Source organism: Anomaloglossus baeobatrachus, chromosome 1 (genome assembly GCF_048569485.1).
Source record: "Anomaloglossus baeobatrachus isolate aAnoBae1 chromosome 1, aAnoBae1.hap1, whole genome shotgun sequence".
Lineage (NCBI taxonomy): Eukaryota > Metazoa > Chordata > Amphibia > Anura > Aromobatidae > Anomaloglossus > Anomaloglossus baeobatrachus.
The window spans coordinates 115,633,253-115,648,427 of record NC_134353.1 but is presented as its reverse complement, the minus strand read 5'-3'; the positions used below and the strand labels follow the sequence as shown (position 1 = coordinate 115,648,427).

The 15,175-nt window shown below is 44.8% G+C and overlaps 1 protein-coding gene across 3 annotated transcripts in view; it reads left to right on the top strand.

Annotated features, from left to right (window-relative positions):
• The window catches only part of RBM47 (RNA binding motif protein 47), a 213,742-nt gene that overhangs the window by 104,526 nt on the left and 94,041 nt on the right, over positions 1-15,175 (top strand). For all 3 annotated transcript variants that reach the window (XM_075333902.1, XM_075333897.1, XM_075333882.1), the window contains exon 3: positions 3,622-3,822. The gene's annotated coding sequence lies outside the window, so the exon portion shown is untranslated. The remainder of the gene's footprint in view (positions 1-3,621; positions 3,823-15,175) is intronic.

Genomic DNA, 15,175 nt, shown 5'->3' with positions numbered 1-15,175 from the left:
ACGCACGTATTCACACATACAGTACACAAACACACTCACACACTCACACACTCAAACATTCACACATACAGTAGGCAGATATGCATATACGGTACACAGACATGTACACACATGAAACATGCAAACATACAGTATGCAGACCTGTTCACAAATGGTACACAGCATGCACTTGTCACGGGCGGCGGGGCGCTGCGCTCGCTAATGCTCGGGTCCGGCGCTGCTGCTCGGTGGCTCGAGCGGTGGGCCGGATCTGGGGACTCGAGCGGCGCTCCTCGCTCGTGAGTGAAAATGGGGTGGTTTGTTTGGGGATTTAGTCCGTGACGCCACCCACGGGTTGTGAAGATTGGCACCACCGCTGCTGGTGACGGGGATCCCGGGAGCGATGGTAGGGAGCAGCTGGGATGTTGTTTCCCCCCTTGGGTAGGGGTTGGTGGTCCCGGTGCCCGGTGGTGTAACGGGGAGGCAGGGTTGGTGAGGTGCAGGGTTGCAGGGACAGCGCGGCGCGGTGCCGAATGGCACTGTTGTACTCACTCAGACAGAAAGCCACAAAGTCTCCAGTAAACCAAACGGCTTGATGGACGGGTCCCGCAGCCGGCTGCAGTGTCTCTCCCCGGACAGGTGATGGTGGCTGTCTTTCCCTGCACCTATGTGTACTGTGTTGACTCCGATGGCTTCCCAACGGTAGCCCGCTCCCCGGTGTATGGATGCCGGAGGAGCCCGTTTTGCCCACAGGTGCTGGCCCTTGGATCTCTAGCCAGTGGCGGTAGCTGTATATCCTCACGGTGCGGACGGTTGCCTTCTAACGGGTCTTTGGTTGTTAGGAAACCCCTGGGGTTCCGGTCACTATCGGATTTGACCTTTGTCGGCGGCTCCAAGCCTGATCGGGGTCCGAAGGCCCTGCCTGTGTGTGCTAGCTTCACTTCGCTCCCCGGTTCGGTACCGGCGGGCCACCGCCCGACCCCGGTCCTACGGTTCCGCATTGATCCACCACTCCTGCAGACGGCCACCACCGTCTGCCAACCTTGCTGTCAGTGCCTGGGCCACACACCAAGACACTTGCAGTTTTCTCCACTTTCACCTCCTAAACTCATCTGCTCCTTTTCCCGCCTCCAGGTCTGTGAACTCCTCGGTGGGCGGGGCCAACTGCCTGGCTCCGCCCCACCTGGTGTGAACATCAGACCCTGGAGGGAGGCAACAAGTGTTTTGGAACTGACTAATGTAACTGTCCGGGGGTGGGGGTGTGTGAGTGTTGTGCCTGTGACAACCTGGCTAGTCCAGGGCGCCACACACACACACACACACACACACACACACACACACACACACACACAGACATTCACTCATATGAAAACATGCACACACATGCAGATCTGAATGAACACGGTGCACAGACATGCGCACACACAATATGCAGATACGCACAAACACATACATGCAAATACATACTTGAACAAAATATATACCCAACCATAAGTATTGACACACATAGATATATGTGTCATATTTACACAGACAAACATACAGACACAGAGGTATTTTTAACATGTGGAATCCAGCAATACGACTTGCTCATCCCACCCCGGTTCTGAGGGATGGCTGTCATTTTAACAAACATGGCCTCACACAGTGGACTGTACAGCTGTGTCTGGCTAGTTGTGACTGCGTTTGTAGATTTGCTTGTGTGCCAGCCCAACTGCATCATTGCTAGCAGACAGCCGCAAAGTGCACTGTGCTAAAGTGACGGCCATCACGCAGAGCGCAGAAAAAGAACCAGACAGTCCTACACAGCTGCTGGGCAACAGCCAGGGGGGCATTTGCATCTAACCCCTGGCTCAGCCCGACCCTGCAAGTGATGGTTACAGCATATCCCTCCACCTCCCGCACAATGACAGAGATGTCCTTTAATCAGACAATCATTTAGGAGTGAAGAAATAAGGTTACAAACTCTGCCACCAGATGAGCTCACTAATCGATTCATGTGTTAACTCATTATATATACAGCTATGTCCTGTGCGATACACAGAGGGTGTAGAAACCAAATGTTCCATTTTTTTTTTTTTAATAAAAATCATATTGCAAAAAATGATTTTGACCCCAAAATACATTATATTCAGTAAGACCTTAAAGATGTCTATATCTTTTTAGGAAAATGTAGGTCAAAATGAGCAGTAATCACATGTAGTAGTTGTATATTGATTATTTTGTGCTATTTTCATTCACTGTTACAATAGTTTCTGACTGTCTTGTGTTGTTGTGTGGAGTTGTGGAGGAACGACCATGGTGTTGGGATAGGACCTTTAGCCACTTTGTCTTACCAGGGTATTTAGATTCAGGAAAGAAAACCTAACTACACCTCTACAATGTGGCCTCCAGATTTTTCCAGTTTAGAAGAAATGGGTGTCTGGGAATTGACCCTTGAAGAGAATGGGCCTCAGCTTAGGTTGAGCTCCTCCTGTGTTTGTGCCTGGACCTTGCAAAGATTGGGCCCCAGCTTAGGTTGATCTTCTCCTGTGTTTGGGTATAGGCCTTGGAGAGACTGGGCCCTAGCTTAGGTTGATCCCCTCCTGTGTTTGTGTCTGGGCCTTGGAGAGATTGGGCCCCAGCTTAGGTCGATCTCCTCCTGTGTTTGTGTCTGGTCTTTGGAGAGACTGGGCCTCAACTTAGGTCGATATCCTCCTGTTTTTGTGTCTGGGCCTTGGAGAGATTGGGCCCCAACTTAGGTTGATCTCCTCCTGTGTTTGTATCTGGGCTTTGGAGAGATTGGGCCCCATCTTAGGTCGATCTCCCCTTATGTTTGTGTCTGGGCCGTGGAGAGATTTAGCCCCAGCTTAGGTTGATCTCCTCCTGTGTTTGTGTCTGGTCCTTGGAGTGATTGGGCCCCAGGTTAGGGTGATCTCCTCTTGTGTTTGTGTCTGGACCTTGGAGAGATTGGGCCCCAGCATAGGTTGATCTCCTCCTGTGTTTGTGTCTTGGCCTTGGAGTGATTGGTCCCCAGGTTAGGGTGATCTCCTCCTGTGTTTGTGTCTGGGCCTTGGAGAGATTGGGCCCCAGGTTAGGTTGATCTCCTCTTGTGTTTGTGTCTGAACCTTGGATACATTGGGCCTCAGCTTAGGTTAATCTCCTCCTGTGTTCCTGTCTGGGCCTTCGAGAGATTGGGCCCTAGCTTAAATTGATCTCCTGTGTTTGTGTCTGGGCCCCAGCTTAGGTCTATCTCCTCCTGTGTTTGCTACTGGTTGGTGGGAAGACTCTATACAGATACAATGAGTCAGGTGCCAACATCAACCTGCTCTTATCATGCCTAAATTACCAACATTAGAGTCTTTTGGAACGGAAACTAAGCAGAAATTCTAGTTTTTAACAAAGATTTGGAAATGTTCCGCTCAGTTTCTTCTCCAAAAACTCCTAGAAAAAAATCCTCAGTATGCACAAACACTAATGAGGGGGGTCCACCTTGATTTTGCTGCTAACATTCCATATGTATCATGTGTATGCAATAAATTCAGGCTGCAGAGTCTGGCCATAGTGGGATTATTGGAAAGTAATTGTGTTTCATGTTGCGCATTTTCTGTGAGTTTCCCATTAATGTTCAGACGACATTGTTTTTCTTTTTTTATGTTCTAGGTATCACAGATGAACAGTCAGTACAAAGGTCGGTCAGGTAGAGTCGAGTGGTAACGGCACCTCCTCAACCAGCAATAAGTAAACACCGGAGTCCTCTGATGCCCTTGAGCTGTTTGAGCTGAAACAAAGTAGACTTGAGAAAATCATTCAGAAAGCGCACAATCCCAGTGCAGCCCTCTCCCGTCCTCCGTCAGCTAACAGGTATGCCGATCATGCAGAAATATTTCTATAATTTGGCACATTGGACCCCTGAACTTTGCTTCCTTTTATTACTCATGAACGGGCCCCCTAGAGAGAGGGATTAACAATTCACCCACCCTATGAATGTGTTAGGTCTTTAGTGGATTAACCAATATGTGTCTCGCAGTGCAGTAGAGTGGTTTAACCTTTAGATGCTGCTGCTTTGGTAATCTGAGTTTTAGATTTTGTTCATTTCATCCTGGAATGTGTGTCCTGAACTTTTGATAGATTTAGCGAAGAATTTGGAGAGGTGCTGCCACCTCTTAACCATTTGTGGTGAGTCCTTGTGTAGGTGTATGAACTTCACTGACTTGTCATTCTAGGTGCACAGTAAAAGGTGGCATTTCTTCATTAGCCAGTCGTTTAGTTTTCTTTCCTGTCAGGCACACCTTTTCTTTATCGCCTTACAATGGTATCAAAGGTCAAAGTGACTAATCTATTTCTAAAAATTCCTATGCACGAAGGTATTGATGAATAGTTGGCCTTGAATATTTCTAGCAGACAAAAATAAATTCCGATGCTATGGAAACAGGTAATAACTTTGACGGGTGCACGTGCTCTCATTTTTGAAATTGTGATTAAGAAAAGTTAACCATGTCAGGTGAAGATTGGCACTTCAGCAAAAACTTTCAAAGACGTCTAGGTTTTGTATCATATTGCACCCACCCTCAAGTCTTCATGTTACCTTGAAAAAACTCTATGAAATCAGCTTTGGAATTGTGAATCATATTCTCTTAATTTTGGCCCCATTTGATTATTATCTTTTTCTGAAACTCAAAAAATCATTTTGATTTATGAATTAAAGGGAATCTGTCAGCAGATTTAACATCCTAATCTATTTAGTTTTTATGTGCATATAAGGGTCTGTTTAGACTGCCCAAGCGGCATCACAATACTGTCAAGCTGACTCTGGGATAGCGGGGAACTGGGGCTCTTAAACTGTCCCTCAAGCAAGGATGCCCTATGTTTTCCCTAATCTTAGGGATACTCCTGATGGTGAAGAGGCCTGAGTCTCCTTCCTGGCCCTGCTCCTGACCAGTTCTGATCTGATTCCCTCTCCCCCAGGGAGGGACGGGACAGGAGTGTGATGAAACCTACAAATAAAAGCCTACATAGGAAAACCAAAACTCTGTCACACAGCATGCACGCACAAAGTTAAAGACAATAAGAGATTCAGGAGGAAAATCAGAGCAAGAAGGAAGCTACAAAACAACACAATTGCGCCAAGCAAAAAGCACAACTTTCCCCAGTAAGTTTGAGACACCACACCTCACAGACCAACATATAACAAACTATGGCTGGAATGGGTGGAAGGTTTCAACCAGCATAAATATTAAGGAAGCTGATGTGATAGGCCTCCCCACAACATGTGATTAAAGGAGCAAGCAGACAAGCAGAAGTTTGTGCAAAACTCCATGTGACAGATATGACCAGTTTTATCGATTGGCGGTCATTTGAGTTCAAACCAAAGAAAATGATGCAATATTTCAATAAAATACATTTAGCCAAACCAAGTTAAAGAGGTTGGCTACCTATACAGCCCATTTTTTAATTCGATTTCTAGGTCTTTATACACAAATTAACTACAAAACGCAACTCTGAAAATCTGGTTTTACAGCTGACTAATTTAAAAAGTGACTGCATAAAATAAACTAATCTCCAAGTGTCTCCCGTGAGGACCGTTGAGACTCAAGATCGCTTAGACCCAGGGACAATATTTTGTGATGAAACTTGTCATTATAGGAGTTGTCACTAGTGATGAGTGAGAGTGCTCAGCACTACTTGTTGCTTGATCGAGCAGCGGGGTGCTCGGGGACTTGCAGAGCTCAGCTGAGTATTGCGGGAGTTTGGATATTTTGTCTATAAAATAATGACCACAACACCCAGGCTTGTTTCACTACATGATGTGTGCAGGCATCTCTGGGAAACCTAGTCGCAGTGTCTGAATGGCTCCCCCGGGTGATAAAATAATGTTCTCTGATGTAGTATGACCAAATTTCGCAAATCAAAAAAACGTTCAAAATCGCTCATCGGTGACATCACCCCCTATTCCCAATTATCATTGCTGCTGCTTGGACAAAGTAGTTCGTTGCTCCTGCGGCAGCACACATCGCTATGTCTGACACCGCAGGAACAAGGAACCTCACCTTACCTGCGGCCGCCGGCAATGCGGAAGGAAGGAGGTGGGTGGAATGTTACGTCCCGCTCATCTCCGCCCCTCCGCTTTGATTGGGCGGCCTTTTAGTGACGTCGCTGTGATGAAGAACGAACCGCCCCTTTAGAAAGCAGGCGGTTCGCCGGTCACAGCGACATCGCTAGGCAGGTAAGTAGTGTGACGGGTGCGCGCGATTTGTGCGCCACGGGCAACAATTTGCCTGTGTCGCACAAACGATGGGGGCGGGTACACACGCTAGCAATATCGGTAACGATATCGCAGCGTGTAAAGCGGCCCTTAATGTCAGTTTTACTTTCTAGCAGCTGTCCTGTCCTCAGGTGCTTCCGTTTGTTGACCACTCCCTTCCCCTATATATGGTCACAGCTCCCAGTAGAGGGCATCAGTTATTCTGATTAATTCTGATGCTAGGCCTTGAGGTGGAAGGAGATGCTGGATCCCTTGTAGTTGGAAACAGTGTGGGCTGCAGTCCTGGTGTCTCACTGCAACCTTGAAGTCGGGTTTTATCCTTTTGTTGTTTCCCCTGTCTGTCTTACTTTCCCTTCATGTTGTATTAGTGCAGTGGTGGGACTAGCGCTCCTCACATGCCAGCTCACTAGCCAGGGTTATTAATGGGGCTCTCAGGGCTTCAGGTTCCTGCTTGGCAATAGGTGCGGAACCTGTATAGGGGCTTGGTAGGAGTGCCGGGTGCAGCTGCAGGTGAGTGCAGGAGGTATCCCATCATCCCTATCCCTAGCACCAGGGCCCTCTGTTGTTTATGTGCTCCCAGTGTCCCCCTTGTTTGTTGTTGGTAAATTGCTTGTTGTTATGTGTCTTGCCCCATGCCGGACTATACCCAAGTCTGCCTGAGACACCAGAACAGGTCAATCATTGACTTCCATTATACCCGTTTCTCACATCGAGCTCGTCCGAGCATCTGACCAGCTCAACTCAAGTAATGACCATTTTAGCATCACTAGTTGTAACTTTCAACAAAGTTCTGCCTTTAGGCTGTTACATGTAAGAAAACAAACTGTGCTTTACTTGTCTTTCCTTGGTCAAGCTTGAGTTTCCAAAGCTGCTGCAATCTCTGTTCTTTGTTATTTGACTGCATGCAGTGGTCCCATGACTTAAAGCCACTTAGACAGTGATTGGCTGCAGCTCTGTCTACGTGATGTATTTGATTTCCCTGCAGCGCCACCAGAGGGAATAATAGGCATAGGACTCTCCGAAATCAATGGTTTGTCTGTGTAATACAGGACTCTGGGGAAACTGTCACTGCTCTCCAAGACCAAAAGATAAGGATCCTGACCAGACAGGATCCCACCTCCTCTACTGACTCCAACATAACAATGTACACAAAAATGTTTTTTTTTTTTTTAAAGTAGACAACCTCTTTATATTTTTGCACGCCTTGCACAGTCCAGTGTATCATGACTACTTATTATGCACGTGATAAATTCTTATTTTCATAAAAATAAGACCACTTGCTTCTTTCTCTTTGCTCTAATGTTCTTTCTAATTGCGTTCGTTCTAGTGTCACCGGACAAGTCATCGTGGGCTTTTTCCCAGACTGAATCTTTACCACCTTCAAGGCTCTGTGTGACTGTTCCTGAATATTATTTTTCATCCTTCGTATGATGTTTGCACTGAGGGTGGAACACAGGGGTTGTTTAGTGTCTGGTGAAACATTTACTAGAAGCAATCGACCGTGAGTTTGAAGGGCATTCCATTACCAGGCTTGTTCTCTGAAGTAACAGGGTGAGAGGGACAACCGAGCTAGAAAAAACAGAGAGAACAGGCAGAAAGTCCAAGAAAGACACGTAGCCAGTACAACATGTTTTATTAAATACATGAGCGAAGCAAGTGCTTAAAACATTGACACTGTTTCAGGAAGCCTTACAGATTTCCAATAGTATATAATGATAGCGCCTATACAGGACTATGGTGGTGATGATATTTCTCTAGTGACCATCAATATTAATCAAAACGTTCACTACTTAGCTATACTAGCCACATCGATATAATGATCAGAAACAAGGCTTCTCTGAAATACCTTGTGTCGGCAATAGTGCCTCCGAGCGGCGCTATGGGAGTCCGCTCATCCCCATCGCATGTCCACCGGGCTCCATGACCTCTGCAATCCAGTCATATCACGTCAACTTCCAATTGACCCAACTTCACAGAGGCCGGACCTAGTCTCTGTGAGTGATTGGGCTGTGAGCGGAGTTTTCCCGCACATCACAGTCCAGCATCGCTCCTGCTTGCAGCACTCTGCAACAAAGGAAAGAGTGCACGTCATGCTGGGCTGTGACCAGTGGTGAAACTCCGCCCACAGCCCAGTCACTCACAGAGATTAGGGCCCACCTCGGTGATGTCGGTCACTCATGGAGACTGGGGTTGGCCTCAGTGATGTCTGGTCAACTGGAAGTTGACGTGACATCACCGGATCTCAGAGGTCACGAAGCCCGGGGGTCATGCGATGGGGATGAACGCACCACAATAGCGCAGCTCAGAGGCACTATTTGCAGCACAAGGTATTTGAAAGAAACCTTGTTTCTGAATGTTATATTGATGTGGCTAGTAATGCTAAGTAGTGAACCACGCCTTTAACTGGATTTCATATACTGTGGGGAAAATAAGTATTTGATACACTGACGATTTTGCAAGTTTTCCCACCTGCAAAGATAGGAGAGATCTGTAATTTTTATCGTAGGTTCACTTCAACTGTGTCAAACAGCAGCCCCACAAAAACATCCAGAAAATCAAATTGTATGATTGTTAAATTATTAATTTGCAAATTGAAATGAAATAAGCATTTGATACAATAGAAAAACAGAACTTAATATTTGGTACAGAAACCTTTGTTTGCAGTTACAGAGGTCAGACGTTTCCAGTAGGTCTTGACCAGGTTTGCACACACTGCAGCAGGGATTTTGGCCCACTCTTTCATACAGATCTTCTCCAGATCTTTCAGGTTTCAGGGCTGTCGCTGGGCATCACTGAGTTTCAGCTCCCTCCAGATATTTTTATTGGGTTCAGGTCTGGAGACTGGCTAGGCAACTCAAGGACCTTGAAATGCTTCTTCTCACTCCTTAGTTGCCCTGGTTGTGCATTTTGGGTCATTGTCATGCTGGAAGACCCAGCCAGAACTCATATTCAATGCTTTTACTGAGGAAAGGAGACTATTGGCTAAAATCCCGCGATACATGACCCCATTCATCCTCCCTTTAATACGATGCAGTCGTCCTGTCCCTTTTGCAGAAAAGCACCCCCAAAGTGTGATGTTTCCACTCCCATGCTTTATGGTTGGGACGGTGTTCTAGGGGTTGTACTCATCCTTCTTCCTCCAAACATGGTGAGTGGAGTTGATACCAAAAAGTTTTCTTTTGGTCTCATCTGACCACATGACCTTCTCCCATGCCTCCTCCGGATCATCCTGATGGTCATTGGCGAACTTCAAATGGCCCTGGACACGTGCTGGTGTGAGCAGGGGACCTTGCATGCTCTGCAAGATTTTAATCCATGATGGCATAGTGTGTGACTAACGGTAATCTTTGGGACTATGGTCCCAGCTCTCTTCAGGTCTTCCTGTGTAGTTCTGGGCTGATTCCTAACCTTTCTCAGAATCATCCTTACCCCATAATTGAGATCTTGCATGGAGACCCAGAGTAAGATTAGCAGTAATCTTGTGCTTCTTCCATTTTCTGATAATTGTGCCAACAGTTGTTTCCTTCTCACCAAGCTGCTTGCCTATTGTCCTGTAGCCCATCACAACCTCGTGGAGGTCTACAATTTGATCCCTGATGTCCTTAGGTTATGTGCGCACTTTGCGTTTTCACCAGCTTCTCCAGAGTTACCATGGGCCTCTTGGTTGCTTCTCTATTTAGTGCTCTCCTTGCTTGGAAAGTCAGTTTAGGTGGATGGTCATGTTGTGTTAGGTTTGCTATTGTGCCATAAATCCATTTTTTGGATGATGGAATAATCAGTGATCCTTGAGATGTTCAGAGCTTGAGCTTTTTTATAATCTAACCCTACTTTACTCTTCTCCACAACTTCCCTGACCTGTCTGGTGTGTCTTGGTTTTCATGATGTCATTTGATCCTTATTGTTCTCAAAAAAACTTCTGAGGACTTCAAAGAACAGCTGTAGTTATACTGAGAGTATATTACTCACTTGTGAATTCAATTTACTAACTAGGTGGCTTCTTGAGTCAATTGGTCATGAGTCTTCCAGCAGGATGATAACCCCAAACTTCTTCAAGAAGCACCCAAAAATAGATGGAAATAAAGTGCCTGAAAGTTTTGAAGTGGTCAGCAATGAGTCCAGATCTACATCCCATTGAACACCTGTGGCGAGATCTTAAAACTTGTTACGCTGGGGCGAGGGACCAATTTCATGGGTGCCACTGTTGGCCATGACTGTATATATTATATTTATATCATTTGCCAGCTGTCCAGTAATGATATATTGATCTGCTTAGTTATAAGATTGTTATAAAATCCCCAACTATTGGCCACATGTGTACTTATTGGATGTAATATCAAGTCTCAGTGTGCATTAGGGAAAAGTATAACATTCAAAGGAAAAACAAATTTGGATTACATGATCTAACTAGCTGTAGTACCCAGCGTTGAATCTCTCTCTCTCTCTCTCTCTCCAATTCGCCCTCTCTCTCACTCGCCCTCTCTCCCATGCTCCCTCTTGCCCTCTCTCCCGGTCGCCCTCTCTCCCGGTCGCCCTCTCACACCTCAACTCTCTCACACCTCAACTCTCTCACACCTCAACTCTCTCACACCTCAACTCTCTCACACCTCAACTCTCCCACACCTCAACTCTCCCACACCTCAACTCTCCCACTCCTCAACTCTCCCACTCCTCAACTCTCCCACTCCTCAACTCTCCCACTCCTCAACTCTCCCACTCCTCAACTCTCCCACTCTCCCTCTTTCCCACTCTTCCCCTCTCCCACTCTCCCACTCTTCCTCTCATTTCAGATACTGTAGTTTTGAACCTCTGAGATGTGTCCATAAACTAGGGCTTTTTTATGCTAAGGAAGACCACGTTTAGTTTTTTCACAACTTACTAAACACCCCATCATATTTTGTCCTAAGGTGTATTGTTTTTTAAGTTGTTTTTTTTCCAAGTATACAGATTTTATATCGCAACTTTCAATTTCCTTGTTTGAGCAACTGCCTAGTGAAAGGACTCGGCCAACTACCATTTGTATGCACTCCATAGGCTATCGATGCTGTTATACATTTTTGACTATCATATTACATTTACATCCCATTTAATGGGAATCTGTCATCAGGTTTTTGCCACCTAATCATTGAGTGTTGTTGCTCAGCTTACTTGTTAGAAGAATACCAAACTTCTTCTCCTGTTCTGTAGTCCCTAGTATACTAACATTGAATGTATATGAAGCTATAGGATTACTCAATCCTAGATGTATTACTCTACATTTATCAACATCTCATTTGCCAAATATCTGCCCATTCAGTCATCTTATCCAGAAAATTTTATATCAATTTTTAATATCCTATATAGTTTGGTATCATCAGCAAACACTGACATTTTATTCTCTATCCCATCCACAAGGTCATTAATAAAGAGATTAAAAAGAATCGATCCCTGCATAGATCCCTGCAGTTTCCACTATTCACTATAGCCTATGTAGAATGTACTATTTATGACGACTCTCTGTATCCTGTCTTTTAGCCAATATCTTACCCATCAGCATCTAGTTTCCACTAGTCCCTGCTTCTGGAGCTTCAGTATAAGGCTGTTATGTGGTACGGTATCAAATGCCTTTGCAAAGTCCAGATACATCAAATCAGCTGCATTACCAATATCCAGATTTGCCCTTACCTCCTCATAAAAACATATTGGTTAGACACAACTTATCTTTCATGAGTTCATGCTGGTTGTCAGTTATTATAGTATTCTCTGCAATATATTTTTGCATTTCAACTCTTAAATGCTCTCAAAAATTTTGCAAACCACTGATGTCAGACTTTCCAGACAGTAGTTGCCTGGATCCAACCTTTTACCTTTCTTAAATATTGGTATCACATTGGCCATCCTCCAATCCTGAGGCACTAACCCTGTTACAAGAGAGTTTAAGAAGATAAAATACAATGGTCTGTCAATTACTGAGCTCAATTTACTCAATATCCGTGCATAAATGCCATTTGGCCAGGGAGATTTTGTGTGAAAATGTGAAATTAGTTATATCAGGTGCTGAACTTTTATTTTTGTTTTGTTGAATGATCCTGAAACAGCCAGTTCATAGGTGAACACAGATGAAAAGTGTCTGTTTACTATCTCAGCCTTTTCTTTGTCCTCTATAAATATCCTGTTATTATCTTCAAAAGGGCTGATACCACCCAATTTTTTCTTTTTGGCATTGATGTATTTATAAAAAAGCTTTAGGATTCATTTTAATGTCATTGGTTATTTTTTTTTCAGTAGCCAACTTTGCTAGCTTGATTTCTTTTTACTTTTCCTATTGGGATCTTTATACCTCTGAAATGCAATTTCTTTATTCTCTGCCTTCAAGATTTTGAATGGCCTCTGTTTTTGTTTTATTATGCTTTGCACTGGCTTATTTATCCATAGTGGCTTCTTTTTATTCCAGGACATTTTATTACCTAAGGGTATAAGTTTTCCACAGGATTCTAGTAGCATATCCTTAAACTTGCCCCATTTATGTTTAGTATCCCCAGTTACCCTGACTTTGTCACAGTTTAGACGATTAAGCTCTTTCTTTATTTGTTGAAATAAGCTTTCCAGTTCTAGGTTTTTCCATTTCCCATTTAAAATGTTCTATTTAACATTACATTAAACCTTACCATATTATGGTTGCTCCCAATGCTCCCAAACCTGTATATCTGAACTTGCATCTGGTCTATTTGACAGGACAAGATCCAACAAGATATCACTCCTGGTTTGCTCATCTAAAGCTGGTGTCACACATAACGACGACGACAACGACGTCGCTGCTACGTCACCATTTTCTGTGACGTTGCAGCGACGTCCCGCCGCTGTCGCTGTGTGTGACATCCAGCAACGACCTGGCCCCTGCTGTGAGGTCGCCGGTCGTTGCTGAATGTCCAGCTTCATTTTTTGGTCGTCACTCTCCCGCTGTGACACACACATCGCTGTGTGTGACAGCGAGAGAGCGACGAAATGAAGCGAGCAGGAGCCGGCACTGGCAGCTGCGGTAAGCTGTAACCAGCGTAAACATCGGGTAACCAAGGGAAGACCTTTCCCTGGTTACCCGATGTTTACGCTGGTTACCAGCCTCCGCTCTTGCTGCCAGTGCCGGCTCCTGCTCTGTGCACATGTGGCTGCAGTATGCATCGGGTAATTAACCCGATGTATACTGTAGCAAGGAGAGCAAGGAGCCAGCGCTAAGCAGTGTGCGCGGCTCCTTGCTCTCTGCACTGTGACATGTAGCTGCAGCACACATCGGGTTAATTAACCCGATGTGTACTGTACCTAGGAGAGCAAGGAGCCAGCGCTAAGCGCGGCTCCCTGCTCTCTGCACATGTAGCGACGTTATGATCGCTGCTTCTGCTGTGTTTGACAGCTAAGCAGCGATCATAACAGCGACTTACAAGGTCGCTGTTACGTCACCGAAAATGGTGACGTAACAGCGACGTCGTTGTCGCTGTCGCTTAGTGTGACACCAGCTTTAGGCTGCTCTCACATCAGCGTTATTTTGCCGGAAAGCCGGATCCGGCACAAATGCGGTACAGTTCAAGACAGTTCAATGGAATTGCGGCATGATAAAGTAACATGCGGTAACATGCGGCCGCGGCCACATATGACCTTTTCTTGCCGAAATTCCACTATATTGAATTGTACTGCATTTCTGACGGATCTGCCATTGCGGCAGAATACCGCTGATGTGCGCGCAGCCTAACTGAGACAGGTAATTGTCTTGAATTGTAGAAAAGAACTTGCAGCTTTTAGCACAATTAGAAGATTCAGTGTCTGGATATTTAAAATCACCCATAATGGGGACCTGATTATTTGCTGCCGTCTTTAACTTGTTGCAGCATTTCATCCTTTATCTGTTCAGCCATGTTAGGAGGTTTACAGCAAACTTTTATTTCCACATAATTAATGTTTTATCACAAGGAGATAATAACTGCCAGGACAACATGAAACATAAGCCCTGATCTAACCACACACAAAACTTTGATAAGCAGCTCATCGTCAATAGACAATGTACATTTAGAGCTTGGTGTGGGCAGGGTTAGTTTTCTGAGCTCTACTGCATGCTACATTTAAGAACTCTGATTGTGTCACAACTACTGCACCCAGTAAACTACAGTAAGTGATACATCGTTGGAATCAGGGTGTCTTTTCCTACATCATGCTGCTCTCACATGAGGTAGAAAAAGCTTAGTGACAGATAACTGTTGGATTTCCAGCAGATAAAACAGAGATTTGATTAAAGAAATATGACTATCATGCTCTTCTCAGATGGGGTAGAAAAACCGGGTTACAGAGTCCCTGTAACACATCTTTTTTGGATATTCATGGCTGGCCTTCGTTATGTGCCACCAGTGCAGTTACACCTGGCTCCGGCTGCCAAATTGCATTTGGAAGCAACCCCGAGTCAGGAGCAAGTTACTTATTCTTTTTTATATATATATATATATATATATATATATATATATATATATATATATATAGCTTGCTGTTGCCACAAAGCCACCACTGAGCCACTCCGCCTTGAGTCGCTGATCATACACCACCTCCTCAGCTCTTATCTTTTGTCCTCCTTGGTGAAGTCATCGTGCCAGTCTGGATATAAGGCACAGCACAGCTCAGCAGGCTTTTAGGTCAGTAATTAAATAGCGGTCTTGAAGGGCGTAGCCCCTATAGATAAAGTGGTGATTTGCTATTATTACCCATTTTGTGATATTTTGTTTAGTTCCCCCCTTTCTTTATGCAGATTTCTCAGGTCAGCTCATACATTAGATTGCAATTACAGGGTGCTTAAAGTGATTAATAATTAGCAATACTGTCAACATACTCTAGACTAGACAGAAGCTTTAAGCTGGATAGTAGACTGTTTTTTCTTTTTTTCTTTTTGTTTGTTTGCAAATGAGTATTTGCACTACGTGTGCATTTTTTTAGTAGTCT